The following is a 16674-nucleotide window of genomic DNA, read 5'->3' on the forward strand; positions in this document are numbered from 1 at the left end:
AAGAGGCTCGCCTCGTCAGAAAAGCCGGGGCGTACGGTCTCGAGAAGACCGGTCTTAGTTTGGCAAAAAGCTTTTAGCTCTAGCATCATAAATGTAGTATTTTGTGACAGAAGATGACAACATGCAAAATATAACGTGACTTCTTACCTTTTGTGATGAAACAACGCGAATCGAATCCAGTCTGTTTCAGATGTGTGAATGATCCATGAAAGTCCAATAAAATACATCCAATTACCATTTTTGTCCACAAATGCTTATAATCCGTGAAATATAGATACATAGTCTGTTGTTTACATCAGATTTCGCATGAAGGTCTTATCGCCTACAATCTGAGGACTGTTTGCGTCGTAACACACTGTATATAAGATTTCTCCGGGTTCCAATAACCACGCGTTAAAACTTTGTTTTTAAAAGTAGGTGGGAGTATAATCCATAATATCCAAATAGCGCTGTTATTTCCGTGAGAGATGATAACAGCACAGAGGGTCTCATTCAAGTGACTGCTCTATGCTCTCTAGCTACCTGGTGGGTGGAGACCTGCGAGTGGGGTGGTGGGCGGGAAAATTCAAACTGAATGTGACGAAACTTTTTGTTACGTCACAACGGAGCTGAGTTTGAACTCCCGCAATCTGAGACTCAAGGCAGAGGACATTCAGAAACCTGTATCTCACTCAAAACAGCATGGATGGATTTTTTTCCAAGTTTGTATGCGTGTGGGAGCATCAGAGACACAAATGAACACCCCAAAACCCAGAAAAAGTTAGTTTTTCATAATACGGGCACTTTAAACAAACTTAAGCAAAAGCCATCGAGCTCAGCTGGCGACTGCCATATTCCTGTGGGCGGAGGTTAGTCAAACACTGTAGTGTAGTCCAAACCAGACGTTCGCAGTAGGTTTTAACTAAAAGTGAATTTTATTAAAGAAAATATATCGCTTGGCAGTGAACCTTGAGCTTTATAATTTTGCAGGTATTATTTATGCTCTAAAAAGCTATTACTAAAGTTTGCAAAATGGGATCAGGAAAAACGTGACCTTTAAAAATAAAATGCTACATGAATTTAAAATTCCTGTGCTGTGCTGCCACAAAGCATTACTGCCCATTATTTGTCATAATTTCGCAATAAACTAATCTAAAAGATTTCTGTCTGAAATAAATGTAAACTCTCAAGTGCACCTGATGCTGTTTGCTGGAAGAATTGTCACATTATTAGATTTAGGATGGGGTTAAGGGTAATTTGGGGTTTCTTTGATTAAAACGTTGATCCAGGACCAACAAAAAATGTTGATTCAGGATCACATCTTACTTTATGAAATTACAGCGACCCTATAATTACGGGGTGGGGGGCTTAGCTGCTCTCCTGATTTTGCCAAGTGAGAGATGTTGTGTTGACCCAAGGACAACATTTTTGTAAATAAAACCTACAGTAAACCCACCCCAAACACCAACCCTAACCATAACCAAACCCTAAAATCAGAGGAAAATGTAAACTTATTTTTGAAATATGATTGGTTGATTAAAATGTTGTCCCAGGGTCAACATAATGTTGCCCTGAGGACATCAACCACTTGGCAAAATCAGGAGAGCTGGGCTTAGCTAGGGGACCCCCATAATATTTGACACAATTCGAACACTGGGCGCTAATAGATTTTATGATACAGTATGTCAGAGCAAGTTGTTCTCAGTTAAGACAGGTCAAACATGCATTTCAGTCTGGGACTAGACTTGAGGCCTTGTCTGCGAAACCGGGCCCAGGAATGTGTATTTTCTATAACTGAAATGCCTCGATTCGAAATGATTTGAAGCATCTGTTTGGTTGAGAGTCCAGTCAAGCTGACAGGAAAAATAATCACAAAGGAGACTTGAAGCTGAGCAAAAGATCCTGAAATGCACACCTTTATGGAGAGGTGTTTTTGTTTCCAAAGCCACCCGGCATTAACAGCTTTCATCTGGTTTTCCTTGGCAGCCAAGAACTAAGACTTATCCAGCAGGCGTTATGGCATAAATTGTTTTTCAGACAGCAGAAACGAACCGACTGCACCTGGACTGACACAGCTGTTTTGCACATAGCATGAAAATCAATAGTCATCCAATTGTTCATCAACCTGAGAAAGCTCTCGAGAGCAAATAAAACATTCAAGCCTGTTAGAATCAAGCAATGGCCACATCAGCAGAAAAGTGATGGTTCTTCACAAAAAGCTTTTAGATCCAACTAAAATCCTCAATACTTTGCCAAGGGTCCACATTCAGTAGAGAAGCAGAAATGTTTGGTATATACTTTCATTTTTGGCATACACAAGTTATATACCAAACAGTATAGAACACAGTATATATTTTTCAAAGACCACCACATTAAGTTTATGTAACACTTGTAAAAAAAGCCACATTTTGTGAGATGATATGGATGTTAAGTCTGGTAAAAGTTTAACAAAACTAAAAAATACATACAGTATATTATAGAACACAGCGTTTTTTGGTATGACACAGTGTACAGTGTTTACTGTACAATATTTGAAGTGTAAAAGAGCTCATACATTTAGCATAGTTCAGGGGATGTTGCTATTAAATAGACATTGTGTGCCACCGTGGAGTTCTTCTGCAGAAGAGAAATGAGACGAGTCCTGCCGCACATACAGATGGAGCTCTTCCAGTATGAAACATACCATGAGCAGCTTGTCATATTTCAAACCCAGGCTCATATCCTGATGGACTTGCACACAGCTGCTGAACAGTACAGTACAGTTATATTGACCCCGAACATGTGAGCACAGTATGGGGCCGGTGTATCAATCAAACAATAATAAATTACTAAATAAAAGGTTTCAGCACCAAACCCGAGGCAGCACATGTGAAACAGATGAAGTGTATAAAAGAGGCTAATTTCACAGCTGAGCTTCAATTATGGGATTTGTTGTGCTTTTGAAACCATAGAGATTTGATTTTGTTACATTTATATTTAGTCATATCTTTAATAGTTCCCTGACCGAATGATCTGAATAGGCCTTTGTTTCCACAGAAAAGTAGCCAAAAGTAGTTTTGAATATGACTAGCACACAAAGTTGGATTCATCTTTTTAGCATTAATCAAACATCTACTTCAGCAACAATGCAAAGTTACGCAGTGCCCTTGGCTGGGATCTGCAAGACAACAAAGTCCATTAAAGCAGACATATCATGCTTTTAAATCTGTCCTTTTTACATATAAATCATCTATTTGTGGTCTATATAAAGCGAAACTGCAATGCTTGGGTCTGAATTCCTCATTATTATAGCCCCACAGGCCCCCTTTCTACCCCTTTTCTGATGTGCATCTGAGAGCAACTCGTTTTGGTACTGTCTTTTTAAATGCACGTCATACCCTGCCCCCTCTCCAGGTTGCAGAGGTGACACTCGGTTAAACTCCACCCCGTTCGGCCATTTTTGTAGTTTTATAGCAGAGATACGATTATCTAGCTGCACAGAAACTTTTTATTTACTCGTTATTCACAAAATGTCAACAACGGAAGACTTGTCTATCCAGCCGTACATGTTCGCGCCAGAGTCGGAAATGGAGCGAGATGAAAATGAAGACGACGAACCTGCAGAACAACGTCTTCATATGGAGGTATCGCAATGGTGTGTTAATGCCGGCTGTCTTATTTCAGAATATTAACAATTATAAAGTTGACTATTACTCTTAGTTCATTGTAAGTTGTTGTAATATGCTATAACTTAATCCCGAGTTGATGACCACATGCGACATCCGCAGGCTGCAGCCTTCGGATTGAGAAACAGCACTGCTAAACCATGACAACCGTGTACTTTACACGTGTTTTTAAAGTTATTTACAGCTTACCGAAGTGCTCTGCTCGTCGTCTCCAAAGATAGAAGTAATTGACCCCTCAATCAGACGAAGTCTATCGGCAAATCCTACTTTATACTGGTGGAGGTTGGTGAAATAGTTATCCTTGAAGTGCTTTGCGCACTAAAAAATGACATTTCCGTGAAAAATAAAACTGAACCAGGCACAGGTTCAACAACCGAACATTTTGATTTACTCTCTCGTAACTTCTGCATCCTTGAGCTTGGACTACAATATCGCAGCGAGAAATTGAAAATGGCGGATTGCTCGTATAGTGTTGGGCTGGAAGTCGATGTCCTTATTTAGCAGTTCCGCTGCAAATACTGTGACGTAATTGTTCAAAAAACGTAATAGATAATAGAGAAATCATAACCTGTTGGAAAATATGACCAAAACAGAATATAAAGATATCAACAAAGCACCTGAAGAGACTAATTTCAACTTTTATGTACTTCTAAACACTACAAATATACAACAAAATGCATTTAAGAGCTAAGAAAGTAGATTTAGCATGATATGTCTCCTTTAAAGTCAGCAGACCAAAAGGTAGCCTGTCATAGATAAAGCCCAAATCCACTTCATACTGCTGTATTGTTTGATGTCCCGTCTCTACACTCTCATAAATAAAGGTACAAGGTACAAAAGTTGTCACTGTAGCTGTACACTTTTGTAGCTAAAAGATGCATATTGGTATCTCAAAGTTAAGTAAAGTTGGGGGTGGCAGTGGTTCATGTAGGTTGTCTACAAATCGGAAGGTTGGTGGTTCAATTCCCGACTGTGTGCAAGACACCTAACCCCAGCCACTCCCAACGAGCTGGATGGTGCCTTCTGACACCGTCGGTGCGTGAATGTAAGGCAAAACTTGTAAAGTGCTTTGGACGGCCATTGGTCTGTGAAAGCGCTATATGAATGCAGTCCATTTACCATATATGTACCGAAATGGTACTTTTTAAAAGGTATCGTCAAAGTCACAACATTTGCATCGTTTTGATTGCAAATGAGAGTGTAAAGTTGTGACACTCATGTTTCTTTGTGAAATGACTTTAAGGGTACCTAACGCAGTAAATAAACATGCAACCTTCACCAGTGGCAGTATCATACGGATGTGTGTCATTCATACAGCATTAAATACAAGGAAAGTGTTTATTACAACGTGTTTCTTCAAATTATATGCATTATATAGATAAATGTCCAATATATATGAAAAACATATAAAGAGTTTGGTTCCAAAACGCAATACATCCATTTTAAATAAATTCGGTTAAAACGTTTTTTTTTTCATAATGCTATAAATCTGTTGAAAATGTACATTCATCTTTGCCATGTTATTTTCATTTAGTTGACTAGTGGTATACACTGATTAAACATTAATGGCATTAATCAAAACACTTTTTCATATTAAGAACACCGCCATTGCTGCGGTTATACTTGGGACGTCGTCGGTGAACTTTTTTTTACAGCCATCAGCTATAAAATGTTTTTGGTTTTGCTTGATTTTCGTTGGCTTTGAGTAAAATAATAGAAAGTTTTCATAAGGTCCCTGGGGTTAATGTATTGGAGGAGGAATGGCGTTTATTGCATTTTGGGGGAAAAGGGAGAAAAGATGACAGAATAACACGGGGGATAATGGAATTTCCATAAAATTATGAATTTACTTTTTAATACTTACCTGATACAATACTGATTTTGGCAATAACTATTTTTTTTTCGTTTATTGAGTTTTGGAACCAAATTCTTCATATATATATATAAGTAATGCAAAATCAGTTTCCTGTAAATGAATATACAGCAAATATTTCTGTGTTCAAATATTTAAATACTTGCACGCAAGCAAACAACTCTGGGCCGGCTCCACACCAGAGCTGCTAACTTTGGAGCAGATCTGGTGCAGGTCTGGCCCGGAGTCGTTTGCTGCCTGTAACCTTAAAGAGGCCAGAAATAGAAGACGCAAAAGGTAAATTGACATGCATTCTAATTTAGGCTACTGATGTATAATGAAGTTACAAGATATGAATGTACATCTATACATAAGCCAGACTGATCTCACGGAAAGTTGTGTTATAGTCACAAAAAATGTGATGCATTTATTTGTGTCCATTGCACGAAATTCAGCTTTTTTCATGCCTTGAGCACGAATGTCTTTTTTGTGTCACTTGCACTAATTTCTATAAATAGTTTGTGGTGTCTGTGGCATTTTATGTATTGTAGCTTTTTCCTATCGGTTGGGGTTAGAATCACTTTTTGTTACATTTTTAGACATCCTAACCGAAACCCCAACTTGAACCCCAACTCCAGGCAAGAGTAGTTTTAAAAGCAGAAGAAAAACATGTAGAAACCAGTACATAAATGTACATCCTAACCCAAACTCCAAATCTAACCCCAAACCCAAGCGAAAATTATTTAAAAATAGGGGTGAAAAAGAAAAAACAATACATAATAGGACATGAAAAAGAAAGTTGTGCCATGGACATGAAAAACTATTTCTAGAAATACGTGCTGAGTGACATGAAAAAGAAATTTGTGCTCAAGGCACGGATAAAGCTGAATTTTGTTGCATGGACAATTAATACACTTTTTCGTGACTATAACACGACTTGCCATGAGATCATGTTGACATGAACAGTGTACTGTACAACAGAAAAGTCCCATTTAAAACAAAGCAGAAACACATGAAAATGATGTGCCAGGAATATAACCTTACCAAAACATTATTACAATTATGTAATTGCGGACTGTACAAAAAGACATTTATTATGTAAAATCAGTCTTAATGTTACAGGCCTTAAGCTAATTCAAATAAATGCTGTTAGTTAGAAAGCACAGCTTTGTCTGCATTTGTCATAAAGATATGATGGCCCTTCAGCAGCAGCAGAAACTTGGATACACCGCAAATGAAATCAGTGCAGAGAAATCACATTTTGACTGCTTTATTCCATACGCCATGCCTGAGAAGCTTTTGCTGGAATCAGACCCGGCTTTCCAGAACCCAACGCCTCTTGGTGGAATGTAAAACAGGTGCCATGCCATTGGTTCCCCCCACAGTGGGGGAGTAAGAAAAACTCCCCACCCACGCTTAAGCCAGAACATGACTGACAACACATCACATTCTTCGGCCAGCTGCCTCTTTGCTGATTTTCCATAAAGACATTCCCAAAGAAACGACGAGAAGGAGATGCTCACCAGCAGGGCAAAAATCATCCGAAAGAGTAACACATGTCTTTGACCACACGCACGCGGCCGTGAGCTTTGCTGTGGTTCGTCTCATCACACCTTGCTTATTGCGTTTTATGCTTTCTCAGGTCTTTTCTTTAGATATATAGCACTTAGAAAAAAAGATGGAGGACTCTGCCAAGAATACAAATTTGCTGAAGAATCAAACAACCCAATTTCTCCCGGTGCCCCATGTGTGTTTCCACGCTGTGTTTTTTCCTCTGCTATGACCTAAGCCATGTAGGAGACTGCTGGCAGGGGATTTAAAGAGCTGAATTGCTATTTGAATCAGCACCAAAGCCTTAAAGATTACCATAATTCTTCTTGGAATAAAACTGCCAAATGCACGCTCGTGTGTCTCATGATATAACCTTCACCTCACACATTGATGCTCAAGTCTGCATATCAATGCAATTCAGTTATTAAAACAAAGCAAAGAAACAAAGTGTGTGTTCTTGGTGCACAAATTCAATGGGAATTTAAAGGGGACATATCATGAAAATCTGACTTTTTTCATGTTTAAGTTCTATAATTGGGTCCACAGTGCTTCTAGAAAATGTGAAAAAGATTAACCAAGTAACTTAGTTTTGGTAAACGATTCTCTGCAAGCATGTGAAAAAATAGGTCATTGAAATTTGGCTCCCCCTGTGATGTCAGAAGGGGATAATACCGCCCCTTAATCTGCACTTTCCAACCACAACACTGCCATTTAGAAAAGAGATCAGCACATTTGCATATAAAGGGACACACACAAAACAGCACATTTTTGCTCACACCAACAAAGTGGCGATTTTATACATGCTATAATAAATTATCTATATGGTTTACCTCCTCTGGAGACACCAAAGATTTATTTTACATCTAACCGTCTTGTGAAATGTCCCCTTTAACATTTGACCTCCCAGAAACAACAAACAGCATAAAGTCAAAAACAACTGTGCATGTGATCTCATATACAGTTGCATGCATAATTTCTCATGCAAATATTTAAAACAAGCTTAGAAAATAACCAGACCTCATCATACTGTAAATGCAAAAGCCCATTAAGTAAATGAGAGTGTGGAAATGTCCATTGCAGTCACAGATTACAGATTCAATTTGACAAATAAGTACAATTATGTTATACTGTAGACAGCAGACCAGGGTCAATGATCATCCTCTTGTTAAGGTGCATCTCACCCCCTCACCTTTACTACCACAAAAACATGCTTGATCTCCAAGCACATAGCCTCGGTGACCCAACCTGCTGCTGTGCAACAATGCTCATATTCACAGCTCTCAGACAGCAAATTGCTTCTCTCGTTCCCCACCACGCCCTATGCTCTCAGCCACCTGCAAAACGAACCCTGCTGGAAATTTCACTACAAATTACCCTGTGTCTGCACAGTCCCCTCGGGAGCAGAATAAAACCCTGTTCTCTCCGGCTCTCACTGTAACATCGCTTATCAACACACATACTGTAAATCCATTAAAAAGTTAAATAAATAAACACCTGAAATGAAGTAAAAATTTACATTCGCACCCAAAGTCCTGTTTACATAATACTTATTCATGTGTATTTATTCGTGTCATTTTTGTATTTATTTTCATAACTCCAGACTGAAATTCCTCGGTGCAATAAAGTTTCGAGGTGTGAATGGAAGCAAGACACACCTGAGGGTTAAATATCTGCATTGTATGCTTTTACAAGTCTGGAACTTTATGCTAAGACTGCCCCCTGGTGGATATTTCACCCAATAACTGCTGACTTGGTGATGGTGTGCTTGCACAAGAATGAGTTCGAGGCACAACTGCTAAAAAGAAGAGTGTTGAAAGCTACTTGGAAAAAGGATTAGGGGTGGTTTTTTGGCCATGTTGAAGTTTGCCAGCTACACGAGTGAGCAAATTCTTTAAAGCCACAGTACAAGAACTGTTTTTTCTCAATGCATGCTTCAGATGGACTAAAGCTTTGCCTGACAAGTACAGTACAAGAAAACAAAACAGTTCTCAACAAACACTAAACAACGTATACTTACATACTTGGCTTTACTTCCCAGACTGAGAATCTCTCACACTTGTATTGCCTATGGCAATCAGCGTTACATATTCTGTGCATGCTTCCACATGAGTTGTTTTGGAACATATTTTAATAAAATGGTAAATGTGATCGCTGATCAGGCCCTTTTCAATCACAAGTCTTGTTAAAGTCTTTAAAGCAGGCACATTTTTGGGACAATACTCCTAAATCAGGGATCATGCAGACATCTAGCACTATAGAACAGATCACATCAGGACTTGCTCTGGCAGCTTTAAGGTTTGCGTAATAACTGCGGTTAGGGTTTGCAGACAAAGAAGGGGTGGTCCTCACACCCCCAGTCTGTGCTGGAGCAGTGGAAGAGCAGACGGAGACGTGGCACAGGGCCAAAGCTGCGGGGCCTGAAGCAGGATCACAGCAGCAGCGCCTGTGTTTCAGAGCTGTGCCTGAGATGAAACTCTCAGGTTGGGAGAGCGCATGGGACTGAGTGTAAGCAGCTGTTGAGCGAACGTTAACAATTACCTTTTCTTTCCATGTGATGTTATTTAGATTTTTTAGGCAAATACCTCGCATTCTCATTGACTTGTATTAGCACATAATAAACATATTAATAAGATGCTTTAATTTGCATTATTGTTTTAATCATCATTTGGATTAATCTGAGGGAAATATTTATAAATGCTGGGAATGTTTTGGGGCTATTTTTGTAAAGTAAATAGTTGTAATTACAGGGCTCATGCTAATGTGGAAAGAAAAAAAGAAGAGGACAATGAAAAAATATATTTGGAACTGAAGCACGAAAAGATTGGAAACACATGGTGTAATGTATGATGGAAAAAGCTGAAAATAGTCTAATTATGGGTGGAGACTATTGGTTGGTGGCCCATTTTTTTTGACGGAGCAGTGAATGACACGATTTTAAGCCCCTCTAAATATGTTAAGACATAACTATTGAAGTTGCTAAACTATTGCAGCTCCTTTGAAACATGTACACATCTAATTTATGTATGTATGTGTAGTGTAATTTAGTGTGACGTAGTGTGAAGTGATCAAGTCAAGCTGAGCCCCATTACATTTCCATCAATTTCCCTTTTTCTCCGTGTACAAGGTAAGTGTGTTCTCATTATAAAAAGTATTTTGTGTGCTTCTATCATTATCACATTTTTCTGTCTTAAATGTCATTTAGCTGCACCACCTAGTGGTCAAAAGTTATAAAGTTGTAGTGATCCAATGTTAAGGGTGTTAAAAATGAATAATAAGAGTTCTGTACATGGTAATGACATGTTGTGAGCCTCAAACACTATTGTTTTCTCATTCTTACCTTTTGCATGCAAAAGACCACTGAAAAACAGGCCAATCTCAACATTAGACCGACTGTGATGTTTCAGTCGGGATGTACGCCCCAACATTAAATTAATTACAATGTTGTTTCAATGCTATAAACAGTTTTGAATGCCAAGTTAGCTCTATATGCTAGTTCAGTGCTCACCAACCATTTTACACCCAAGATCCACAATCATCTGCCTTGATGAAAGGCAAGATCTACCTATCAAAGTGCCCAGAATGAAACTCCAACATGAGGAATTTTTTTAGGCTAATCATAATTAAATTAAAAATGCATTGATCCAATTTCAAGTGCCAAGAAAACTCATAATATTTGACAGTTCCAACTTTCAGTGTTTCAAAATGAGTGGGAAACATGCACCATTGTTTGGCAGTGTGTCATAACAATGAGAAACTTTATCAAAATAATGACTTAGTAATGAGAAAACTTTCTCAAAATTAAACCTTAACACGCGCATGCGCAATATCGCCAGAACACTGCATGCTGGCGACATCCATTGGTAAAAGCGGTGTAGTAAATGCAATGAAAATAAATGATTTTACAAACAAAAAAGTAATGAATTACTAGTTATTTATTACATCTTCAATCATGCAATTAGATTACTGTACAAATTACTCTTTGCAAAAAATATTTAATTACTTATTATAACTTTCTAAATCAGGGATGGGCAACTTCGGTCTTGGAGGGTCGGTGTCCTGCAGAGTTTAGCTCCATCTTGCATCAGCACACCTGCCTAAAAGTTTCCAGTATGTCTAGTAAGACCTTAATTGGCTGCTTCAGGTGTGTTTAATTATGGTTGTAGCTAAACTCTGCAGGACACCAGCCCACCAGGACCGAAGTTGCCCATCCTTGTTCTAAATCCTATTTAGTAAATGATACAAAGATAGGCTTCAAAGGTTTAAATAAATCATATAAAAGTGAATCTATTATTCTGGTCATACTTTTTAAGGTCCAATTCTCACTATTAACTATACTTCTGCCTCAATATACTCCTAATTACTGCTTATTAATACTTAGTGAAGTGGTTGTTAAGTTTAAGTATCTGTAGGAATTAGGTAGGATAAAGGATGTAGAATAAGGTTTTGCAGAATCAGGCATTATTATGTGCTTTTAAGTGTTAATAAACAGCCAATATCTCAGTAATATCAATGCTGTTAACCAACCAGTTAATAGTGAGAGTTGTAAACTACACTTTGTGTTACCAATATTCTTATTAACTCACCAAAGTAAAGTTGAGAAGGATACATAAAAACATGCATTTTAATGTTAATCTTTAAAATACGATGTTAAAGGAATAGTCTACCCTTTTGCCATATTAAACTATGTAATTACCTCAACCTGTCCTAGACGAATTAATACATACTTTTTTTTTCAAAGCGTGTACTGTACAGCACGTTGTGAATGTGTTAGCATTTAGCCTAGCCCCATTCATTCCTATGGTAGCCTAATTGTTTTATCAGAACTGGTCCATGGTTTAAATGTTAACAATACCATGTTGTCTCTGTTGAAAATACATGTTGCAATGTTTTCAAATATCATTATATTTGTTTCTTTGTTGTTTTAATAAGAAAATGCATTATTTAAAGGAAGTCACCAAATAAGGTCTGACAACGTATTGAATTTTATACTAATTGATAAATGAGCTCAATTCAAGCGAGCAGGGATTTGACTGTATGACTGTGTCAAATGATACTTAAAACTGTGCAATCATCAGTTCATCATCAGTCACGATTAGGGTTGGGAATCGTTAAAAAATTTTCCGGTTCTGATTCCGCTTCCATATAATAAAAAATGATGCACAATACTTAAACAATTCAATTTGTGTTTATTAATTACTGATAAAATATTTTAAATGTAAAATGATTAATATTTTCACTTTTTCAGTCACTAGGCCTATATCATTTATTCCTGTTGTAGTCCTCGTAAGATCCTACCTGTTGAAGTGAACATGATAGCAGCAGTAGTTCTCAAACATATGATTTGAGATTTATATGCTGGAGCAAGTGTTTTGTCATATATCCTGAAAAGGCTGCTGTACAAGTAATAATTTTTGTATGTGCATGCGTATAGGCTTATATATAATGCATACATATATTTTGAAATATAAAAATGTAAATGAGGATCAGATATACGTTTCTTAACCACTTACCTGTCACTCCACCCTTTTGAGTGGGGGGTGAAAAGTTAATGTGTAGCTTCAAATTAATATAACTTTGGCATTTTTTGGTCTAAAAGACTAATCTTGGTCTTGTTTTAAAGAAGACAATGTAAGGTTTTTCACTGATGTTTCTGGATGTGAAAATATTTAACAGAAAAATTGTTATAGCAGTTTAAATTTATTATAATAATTAAAAATAATGCAATAACATATTAATTTGATAAATAAAATTATAAAAATGAAAATGTTTCACAAAAGTAATAATGTAAACATGAGGCCATATGTCTCAAGCAGTTGTTATCCAAATTTTAAGTTAAAATCACAAAAAATGAGGTTTGTGTAACACTTTTAGTGGTTTTACCAACAACGGCCACTAGATGTCAACGGTTTGCTGCATTCTCTTGTCACAAATTGATGAAATACTGTCACTGCATTATTATAACTGCTAAAACGTTTTGAAATATGAAAACTACATTCTTGGAGCTTTCCAATGATATATAGTTTGTCAACATTTTTGAAGTTTTATAATATGATATTAGAATTATGAATATATAAAATTAATATGCATTCCTATGGGGGGTGGGGTCATGTATCTAAAAACTGTCACTACATTATGTCTATCATCAGATGACCTTGAAATATAAAAACAACATTCTGAGAGCTTTCCAGTGATATATAGTTTATCAAGATTTTTTCAACATGATCTCACAAAGTTCCGTGGGATAGTCACGGAATTTTGTGCTCATTTTTCCGTGGCATTCTCACGGATCTCCGCATTTTTCCGTGGCCCTGCTACGGACTGTCTTTTTCCGTGGCATTCTCACGGATTGGTTACTCAACTGCTTTTTCCTATTTTCAAACCATTTTCGCTTCGGTTTAGGGTTAGATTTGGTGTTTGCATTAGTATGTCACTTTAACTATTGGTTTATATAATTTTTTCTGATTTATTCTTTTATATTTTCTAAACTTTAAACAATTGTCGCCTGGCGTTGGGGTTAGAGTTGGGTTTGGGTAGGGATGTCATTTCATGTAAATCTAACCCTAAACCGAAGGGAAAATGGTAAGAAAATAGGACAAAACAGTTGAGTAACCAATCCGTGAGAATGCCACGGAAAAAGACAGTCCGTAGCAGGGCCACGGAAAAATGCGGAGATCCGTGAGAATGCCACGGAAAAATGAGCACAAAATTCCGTGACTATGCCACGGAAATTCGTGAGATCAGGTTGGATTTTTTAGGTTTACAGTAGGGGTTTAGTGCTAGACATATGTAAAAACAAATTGGGGTTACATGTTGGTCTGTGACCTTTTAGAAATTGACTCTCACTACGTCATTTCTTTCCCAAAATTTTGATGAAATATGAAAACTACACTCTAAGAGCTTTCCAAAGATATATAGTTTGTCAAGATTTTTTAGGTTTAGAACGCTTAGGTTACTCACGTAACCCCGGTTCCCTGAAATAACGGGAACGAAGCATTGCGTCAGTTTGCTGACGCTATGGGGGGAAACTCCTGTTTACTCCGTGATTGAAGCCTATTGGTTAACGTCTGTAGAAAATACAGACCAATGACGTTTGAGCCCGCGCGGGGGCGTGGCACACGTCCCTATATAAGCCGGTGAAATACGTCAAGAGCTCATTATTATTCGACTGAAGCGCGCAGCCGAATAACACTCGCTGCGTAGACGTTTGTAGCACGGCCAGCGACGCAATGCTTCGTTCCCGTTATTTCAGGGAACCGGGGTTACGTGAGTAACCTAAGCGTTCCCTTTCAATACGGTTCACTTCGCATTGCGTCAGTTTGCTGACGCTATGGGGGAACGTAATCCCATCCCGCCGTGCATACACAACGGACTGAGGTGCCCTTACCGGAGAGACACTGCATGTGGCCCTAACCCAGCATATACATAGCTCTAGCGAGCGCAAGTGTAAGCACCATATATGAGACAGTAATACGCATACAGTGAAGTTTCTAAACGCACCATGATGCATATACAATAGAGCACGAGACGGCGGGTTCCCTGAGCGCGCCGCGAGCTGTGCATGAATTATTAATAGGTAGCCATGACGGTGAGCTAGCAACGCACCGTGAAGGCATACAGAAACGCAGTCGCGTGAATCATTAAGCCGATAAGACCTGTGCTTGTAAGGCAGGGACATCCAGGCTATAAAATCTGACAAACGTAGACGGCGAGGACCAGCCGGCCGCGTTACAAATGTCAACGATAGAAATCCCCGTAGACCAAGCCCAAGATGAAGCCATACCCCTCGTGGAGTGAGCTTTTAAACCAACTGGACAATGTTCATTCAGGGAGGCGTAAGCCAAAGCAATGGCTTCGACGATCCATTTAGATAGCCTCTGTTTAGTGAGCGGCATACCTAAGGAATGTTGTGCGAAGCTTACGAACAGCTGATCTGACTTGCGATATGAGGCAGAACGGTCCGTGTATATTCTTAACGCTCTGACGGGGCAGAGCGTGTTCGGGGTTTGTTCGCCGTCCGCCGTCGGAAGGGCGAGAAGTGAAACCACCTGAACTCTAAATGGCGTGGTCAAAACTTTAGGAATGTATCCCGCTCTCGGTCTAAGGATCACTTTGCTATCGTTAGGACCGAATTCCAGACACGACGGGTCAATTGAAAACGCGTGTAAATCGCCCACTCGTTTAACCGATGCCAACGCCAGGAGGAGAGCGGTTTTAAACGAGAGAGCGCGCAGGTCAGCCTGTTCGAGGGGCTCGAAAGGGGGACCGCGCAGCGCTTTCAGGACCGTGGACAGATCCCAAGACGGGACCGTGTTAGGTCGCGGTGGGTTTAGTCTGCGAGCGCCTCTGAGGAATTTAATGATGAGATCATGTTTTCCCACGGTGCGACCGGCGATAAGGGCGTGATTCGCCGTTATCGCCGCCACATACACTTTAAGCGTCGAGGGCGCGCGACCGCTGTCCAGCATTTCCTGCAGAAAGGAGAGAATATGCTCCACTTCACAGGTGTTTGGGTTTAAGTCTTTCGTCGTGCACCAGTCAGAAAAAATAGACCACTTTTGAGCGTAAAGGCGCCTGGTAGATGGGGCCCTAGCTTCAGTTAGAGTATTTAACACCCGTCCTGAAAGGCGTGATGGTTGCCGTTCAGAGACCAAACGTGTAGATTCCATAGCTCCGGCTGTGGATGCCATATCGTCCCTCTCGCCTGAGATAGGAGGTCTTTCCTCAGCGGTACTGGCCATGGTGCTGATGTTTTCAGCTGCCATAGGTCGGGGAGCCATGGTTGATTGTGCCAAAACGGGGCGACCAGAATTATCGCGCATTTCGTCTCTCTTATCCTCTGAAGGACCTGTGGTAACAGAGCCACCGGAGGAAAAGCATACAGAAGACACGCCGGCCATGCTTGCGACAGGGCATCGTGGTGTCTCGAGAAGAAGATCGGGCAATGCGCGTTCTCGTCTGACGCAAACAGATCGATCTCCGCCCGGCCGAAGACGGTCCATATTCTCTCGACCGTCTGAGGATGCAGTCTCCATTCTCCCGGCGGCGGACCGTTGCGCGAGAGAATGTCTGCACCCGTATTGGCTACACCCGGTACGTGAGTCGCTTTTAACGAAAGTACGTTCACGTGAGCCCATAATAAAAGCCGTCTCGCCAGCCTGGATAGGGAGCGAGATCTCAGCCCTCCTTGGTGGTTTATGAACGAAACCACCGTCATACTGTCCGACCGCACTAGAACGTGTTGATGTTGGAGTTTCGGTCGAAAGTGTCGTAGCGCCAAGATAACCGCCCACATCTCGAGGTGGTTGATATGTAGCTGAGACAACTGGTTGTTCCACGCACCGAAGGCGAGCTCGCCGTCGCAGTGAGCGCCCCAACCCGTCGCAGACGCATCCGTAGTCACCACTTTCCTCCTGCTCACGGAGCCGAGCTCCATGCCCGAGAGGAAAAGGTGAGGGGATGTCCATATCGAAAGCGCTTTCACGCAGCTGTACGTGATTTTGATTAATAAGCGGCCCGACAACCAAGCACGGGGCGGAACTTTCGCTTTCAACCAAAACTGAAGCGGCCTCATGAACAGCATTCCCAACGGTATTAGTGGGGATGCTGCTGCCATCAGACCCAGCATTT

The sequence above is a fragment of the Paramisgurnus dabryanus genome, chromosome 9 (genome assembly GCF_030506205.2).
Source record: "Paramisgurnus dabryanus chromosome 9, PD_genome_1.1, whole genome shotgun sequence".
NCBI lineage: Eukaryota > Metazoa > Chordata > Actinopteri > Cypriniformes > Cobitidae > Paramisgurnus > Paramisgurnus dabryanus.